General features: G+C 35.2%; 1 pseudogene; it reads left to right on the plus strand.

The window, feature by feature from the left end:
- The first annotated feature begins 630 nt into the window (after window positions 1–630).
- On the plus strand, window positions 631–5,380 carry LOC104871564 (annotated as a pseudogene).
- Window positions 5,381–7,061: the final 1,681 nt, after the last annotated feature.

A 7,061-nucleotide genomic window follows, 5' to 3' on the forward strand; every position in this document is an offset into this window, starting at 1 on the left:
GGTCTCTATTTAGGACGGTACACTTCTTGTCTTACTGCAAACATCGTTTGCACTTCCTTGAGAAAGTAGTGGGGGTATGCAGCTCCAGCAGTCAGAGAACTTTGAAGGTGACTGGAAGGGAAATAACACTGCATTCAAGACAGGCACATCTGGGAAGGACCTCCAAGTTGGTTAAATGTTCCTGTGGAACAGCTGCTACAAATGAGCAAACCATAATGCAGGTAAAGGTGCAAAGTGGAACCATCTGAGAGGGTAGTGACGGAGCAGGAAGTAGGCCAGCACGATTGTTTGGTGTGAGTGTTAATTACGATGACAAAATGTTGTTTACCATTTACTGAGCACCTACTATTGTGCTGTGCACTGTAATTATCCACCTCATTATTCACACAACTCATAAGTTGTACCTTGATTGATGCTCATTTTTAAGGCATGAAAACTGTTTCTAAGAGATGATAGCCTTTTTATGTATCAGTTAAAAGTAAAATTTAAAAATATATATGCAAATTTAAATGGTACACATTTTGTAAAGAACATCGGCCCCAAAGCTGAGACTTACTGTGCAGCAGGTGTAACTGGTACAACCATGAAACGTCTGTTACTACAAGCAGTCTTCATAGCAACCCTGCCAGTATGGTCACCTTCTCCATTTATCAGGTAAAGAAATTAAGGTTCACTCAAATTAGCTAACTATCAAAGTGTAGTTTGTAGTTGAATTCCTTAATCTTTGTGACTCCAAGGTATATTTACTGCTTACTTTTGGCGGGGCCAAATTATTTTTAGAAAGTACTTTTTCACTTGATACTGTGTAATTCATAATTCTAGTGGACCAACTCCTTGAAATCAATCCTTGACATGCAGCAGTTGAAGGGAAGAGCAACCGCAAGCCAAGTGAGAAGGTTGAACTAAACCAAAAGAGGCATCCGATTCCTTAAAAAATAGAAATTGCAATTTTTCCAGAATTAATGTTGGTTATTAAGGTGGGATTGTAGACAATATAAGTGTTTTTGTAGAATTTTCTCTTCAGAAAATACTTTCAAACAGAGAAAAAATAGACAGATAAACAGATACATTGATTGATACTAATATCAATATCCATATATGTAAAAGAAAATAGAGCCAGCATGGATGACTACATTCTCTAAAGAATTGTACATCTGGTATTTGGATACTATACCCATACAAAACCTAAACTAGTGATGTCCAAAATAAACTATGAAGTACCATTGGGCGTGTTTCATGAAAAAAGTTAGGAACATAGATACCGAGTATGACTTTTAAATTAACTTGTGAAATGTAAAGACAGATGATTGATCTAAATCCTTTAGTATGGATGATGGTAATATATTAAAATTAAACAGTGAAAGAAATATATGCAATTTGTATAGATGTCTCTACGAAAACAATGTGAATTTCTTCTATTGTTTTGCCTTGATACTAGGTAAGATAACATGCAAAGGAGTAAAAAGACCCCGAGGAGATCTTCTACTTAAGCATAGAAATCATGAGATAACCAGAGGGGAGCAGAGTGCAGAGAACAGCCCTGCAGGGCCAGAAGGATAGATCTAAGGCAAACGCATCTGCCTTACACCGTGACTTCCAGAGGCATCTCCCCTAGGATACTGGAGCAATACCATGCGATGGTGTCTTGAGATTGAGCAACGTTATGGTTCTTCAATCGAGGGAATTCATAGGTACATGGTTTTGTAGAAAAATGGATCAAGACGTTCCAAGTCTCACAGCAAAGTGCTTTTAGCTCTGAAATTCATTTGTGCAGAAAATACTGCATGAACTGCTCCAGAATTCCTCATTCATTCAAGACCCAATTAAGATGCTATCTCCTTTATGGACCCTTTCCAGACACCTCCAGGTACTCTTCATGCCATTGCCATCTGTTTCCAAGCCTGTCTACCTTTAACTCTAGAATAGCATTTCAACATTAAATTGTGTGACCTTTTAATCTAGAAGGCTATGAATTCCCGAAGGAAGCCAGTAGCTAAGGAAGACTGGTAAACCTCAGAACTATAAATCTGAGTTCAAAGTCTGCATTAAATAGTTATTAACTATTAACTTGGACACACTTCTTATTTTTTTCTAAACCACAGATCTTTAATCTTTAAATGATAGTAATGATATGCACTATTTACAGAATTGTTTCTAGGACTATATGATTGGCTACGTCTAAAAATACAAGTAGATACCACATATTTCAGTAGTATTAGTTACCTAAAAGTAATGAGTACTACTCATAGAATGAAATTTCACAAACAATCTAGTTTTTGTTTTCTATTACTCTTTATTTCACCCAAGGATGTGCTGGTAACTCAAATTATGGTAGTGTTATAAGTAAATTTTCCTTTTAGTTTTTCAAACCAGTGAAACTATTTGGTATTTATACATGTATGTCTTATTTATTTCACTTAAGAGTATGGCTTCAATATGTATCCATTTTCCTATGAATAACTCTAGTTTCTCATTTTTTATGGCTGAGTAGTACTCCATTTTATTTAAAAAAAAAAAACTTCTTTATCCTGTCTCCAACTGATGGACAGTTGGGCTGTTTCCAAATTTTAGCTATTACACACTGTGCTGCTATAAACATGGGTGTGACTAAAAGTGTAAATAAGATCCAAATTGTATAACTGACAATGTGAAATAGGAAGAAAAGGGCTAAAGGTATAGGGGAAGTGGGAAGAGTAGGGGAAAGGAAATAAGTGAAAAGAAAAAAACTATGAGAATAGAAAAAAATGGAAAAAAAGTCTTTCTAAATAGAGGAGGGGGTGAAGGGATGGCAGGGGTATGGGGAAAAAATGAGAACCAAGATCTGTCATGTAAAGAATCCAATGATAAATGTAACTGTACTGTATACTTAAAAAGTACCAATAAACTCAATGAAAAAAAAAAAATTTTCCTATATATTTTGTTGTTATACTGTTTTATCTTGTCAAATTAAAATTTACATGAATTGCTTTCAAAAGTACCTCTAAAAAGAATTCCAGAACAAATCCTCCTAACAATACTATTACCACATAGATACATTTGTCTTATTAAGGACACACTATGGCCTTCACAGTTGCATATGTAGACTCTTGGTAAAGAAAAAAAGATGGCAGGGGTATGGGGAAAAAATGAGAACCAAGATCTGTCATGTAAAGAGTCCAATGATAAATGTAACTGTACTGTATACTTAAAAAGTACCAATAAACTCAATGAAAAAAAAAGTAAATTTTCCTATATATTTTGTTGTTATACTGTTTTATCTTGTCAAATTAAAATTTACATGAATTGCTTTCAAAAGTACCTCTAAAAAGAATTCCAGAACAAATCCTCCTAACAATACTATTACCACATAGATACATTTGTCTTATTAAGGACACACTATGGCCTTCACAGTTGCATATGTAGACTCTTGGTAAAGAAAAATATTTGTGCCCAGAGAAGAAAAGATAGGAGAGAATAGATTCACAGATTGTATATACAAATAAGATTCACATTGGTCTTTTTTCCCTTATACTTGACTCCTCAGCAATACCAAATTGCCTATGTTTTCCTGTCCTATTATACAAAACTTCTTAGAATCTTGGTATTAACTGATATTTCATCCCCCGAATAAAACCTTTTATGACTCTTCCAGTATCACTTATGTGCTCTTCTTCCTGTGAGACCACTTCATAAAAACTCTAAAAGCAAAATAATTTTAATTTACATTCCCTGGGGATGCAGTTTTTGCCAGTCATTTCTAAGTAGACATTTCTAGGTCAGTCTTCATACAAAGAAGATATTTATTCAATGTGCTCTTACAGTAAATGAATGAATGAACACTGACCAGTTACACCATGACTACAATCTTATTTCAGATGTAAAACAGTGACATGAACGGTGTCCAAAGTCATGCACCTTCTATAGTTTCCTCTTTCTCTGTGGAACGGACTGAAAGAGGGAGAAGCAAAGCCTGCAAGTTCTTGTTGGACTGTGCTCTTCTCTGGTAAGTATCGTTGCAACTGAGCATGTCCTGATTATTGAGGGATATGGTGAACTGCTATAATACTCTGGCTCAGAGTATTCAAATATCCTTTGGAAAAGATCTTGAGGATCATACAGATAATGAATAAAACCACACCTTTTAGAAATTAAAAAAAGAAGGAAACTTCTAGCACAATTCTACATGAAAGACGTTTTTTATACGTCCTTTTAATAATGAATTTACTGCAATGTAAAATAGTGTTCATTTCAATCACATGCCTACAACCCCACTCTGTAGGAACAAATCTGAGATTTTCCCCAACCGGGGGTGGGGGGGCAAGTGAGGACAAATTTTTTGTAAAAAAAAGACAAACGTAGTTTAGAGTTAGGGGCACAGGTGATTCTTTGCCCCTGTGAACAAAGAGCCCGAGCCTTTGGCTCACCTTGCTTTTTTTCTTTTAGACACAAGAATGAACAATTAGATTAATGGAAGATCCACCCGCCTCTGCTTGTCTATAGGGTGTACCCAGGTAAACATCCAGATCGCAGCTGTTTTGATTCTTCTCTGGAACTTGCAACGTGCTAGCACGCCTGTAGGTTGCCAAAGGAGGCACCGTTTGCTGTTTTTCTCTTTTGTGCTCACAGAAATGGTCAGTTAGGCCTTGATCCTCACTCTCTGTTCTCCTACACCACTGTCATATTTTGAAATCAAGCTGAAACATTTTATATTAAAGCATAAATAACTAATTTTTTGTATTTTAAAAAACAAAATCAAGCTCTTTTATAGGACAAAAATGTAAGCAACATTGCAGACTTGCTCTTGTGCCGAGGTCACCTATGTGCTTTGAGAACCTGAGTGCATCATGTTATAGAGAGTATGGAGGATGTGGTGGCTCAGGTAGCGGCAATTTCAACTTAGAGACCTAGCAGAACAGGAAATCAGGAAGATGAAGCCGGCTACAGCCCCAAGGCACCTGTCCACCCAGGACATTCTGTGAGACACCCTCTGCATTTGTGAGAGCAGATGAGTGTCCATCTAGAAATTAAGAGAGAAATTGCTAGGAAAAATGACAAGCTGCTGTCATTACTAAAAGATGTAGATGCTTATCCCAAAGATTCTGTATCATCTCTGTGGGTAAAAGATGCTGAAACATGGCAAGAGACAAAGCAATTCAGATTGCCAAAGGGCCATCACTTTAGTATGGATATTAAGAACATCCTCAAGGGCAAAATTTCCATTGTAGAGGCATTAACACTTCTCAGTAATCATAAACTTTACCCAGAAACATGAACTGTGGAGAAAATAGTATAACAATACCATTTAAAACGGGGAGATATAAATTGGTTTCTAAAGTATTTTATTACTTTTGAGGTCAAAATCTTGCCTCCTAAAAACAAGAAATCTATTGTATCAAAATAAAGAAAATCACAAAATGACTTTTCTTATGTGTACTTCTTATCCCCTGGCCCGCTTATTTCCTCAGTTTTAGCATGTCAAATTATAGAAATTCCTGAGTGTATGACGCTCCTTACTTTAAGAGCATAGTATTTATTGAGCACTGTTGACTTTTCAGGATTACTAACAGAAAGTATTTTGTTTTATTAGATATTTAATTTGGTTTAGGCATAGTTCCTTTGTATATGTCAGTATTACTAATCATACCTACAAATGTGTATAAGTGAGAAAAATAATGTGTTTTGGGCACATGGTAACACTCTAAAATAGTCACATGGCTTGATTCCCACATTTAACATTAGAAATTTCACCTTTCAATTTAGATTGTTTGTTCATTCCTGGCAACAACTTTCCGGGCTTCTAGGATGAAAACATTATCTTGTTAGGAAAGACACACTGAACAGTCACGTGGAGTAACAGTATTTCCAAATACCTTTCTGATTGAATTTCTGCTATAAAATGAATGCAATGCTGCCTTAAATGTAAGGGTTACTGAGGAGATAAATACAAAGAACCAAGCCAATGTAAATTATTTCTTTCCCTTGAGAACAGATGCTTGAGGAAGACACATGACCTAAATTTATATAGTTTGTGACATAGCCAGAATTTAGGTTTTCAAAGTCCTAGCGGCGTATTCTTCATGCAATGCCACAAAGAAGTCTATTTCAAGAGGAGAGAGGTAGTAATTGTGATTGTCAGTGTGCTTCCAGGGAAAGATAGGCATCGCTGCCTCGCAGAGATTCCTCTGGAAATACTGCTGACGCGGCTGGAGGAACTCAGCACGATGACACAGGGAAACGTTTTCAATAATGCTTAGAACAAGAGGAACTGAGATGGGAAACTTGGAAGCTTGTTTTCAAATGCAGATGAATAAACCATATCTACTTTAGTTCTGGCTCTGCAGAGTAGTTATTTTATTAAAATATGAAAGCACTCTGATCAGTATGAACTTATACCTGAAACTGTAAAGCACTCAAAACCATTTCGCCTTATGTAAAGTTCAATAATTTAATTATCAGTACTGCTGTTTCTGAGCCATCTATATCAGGTGGTTTGTTACTTGTAAATATGGCTTCTATTATATAATGTCCCACAATAAAATAAAGTACTTCCCGTGTCATCCTTAAAAAAATAAAAATAAAAAAGTAAGCAACATTAAAGTATGATTTATAATGCTGCAGACCAATACTAATATATATTTTAATTTTTTTGTATGTTGATAGATGTATTAGGCAAACCAAATATAAAGCGCTAGTCACATATTAATTTTTGTACAGTATATATTATCATAGGAGTGTACTTAAAATATTAATATTAATGATGTGCCTAATATTGCTTAATTTTAAAAAATGATATAATTTATCAATTCATTTATTACAGAGACTTCCTATTTATTTTTATTGAGTAAAGCCCAACTTATTTTTATGTTTGCAGTTTTTTTCTTACTTTAAAAATATTCAAATAGATATTCTTTAAAAACCTCACACTCACTCCAAATTTTTAATTACATTATCTTGCCTTACTTTTTCTTATTTACCCTGTGTTATTAATGTTCCTGGTATGTGTGCATTTGGTGTGCACATGAACACATCTGTGCTTGTGAGTGTGTATATCAACTTTCTCTCCTGATGATGACGCTCGCATA

Source organism: Fukomys damarensis, unplaced genomic scaffold, assembly GCF_012274545.1.
Source record: "Fukomys damarensis isolate Sample0158 unplaced genomic scaffold, DMR_v1.0_HiC HiC_scaffold_16, whole genome shotgun sequence".
NCBI lineage: Eukaryota > Metazoa > Chordata > Mammalia > Rodentia > Bathyergidae > Fukomys > Fukomys damarensis.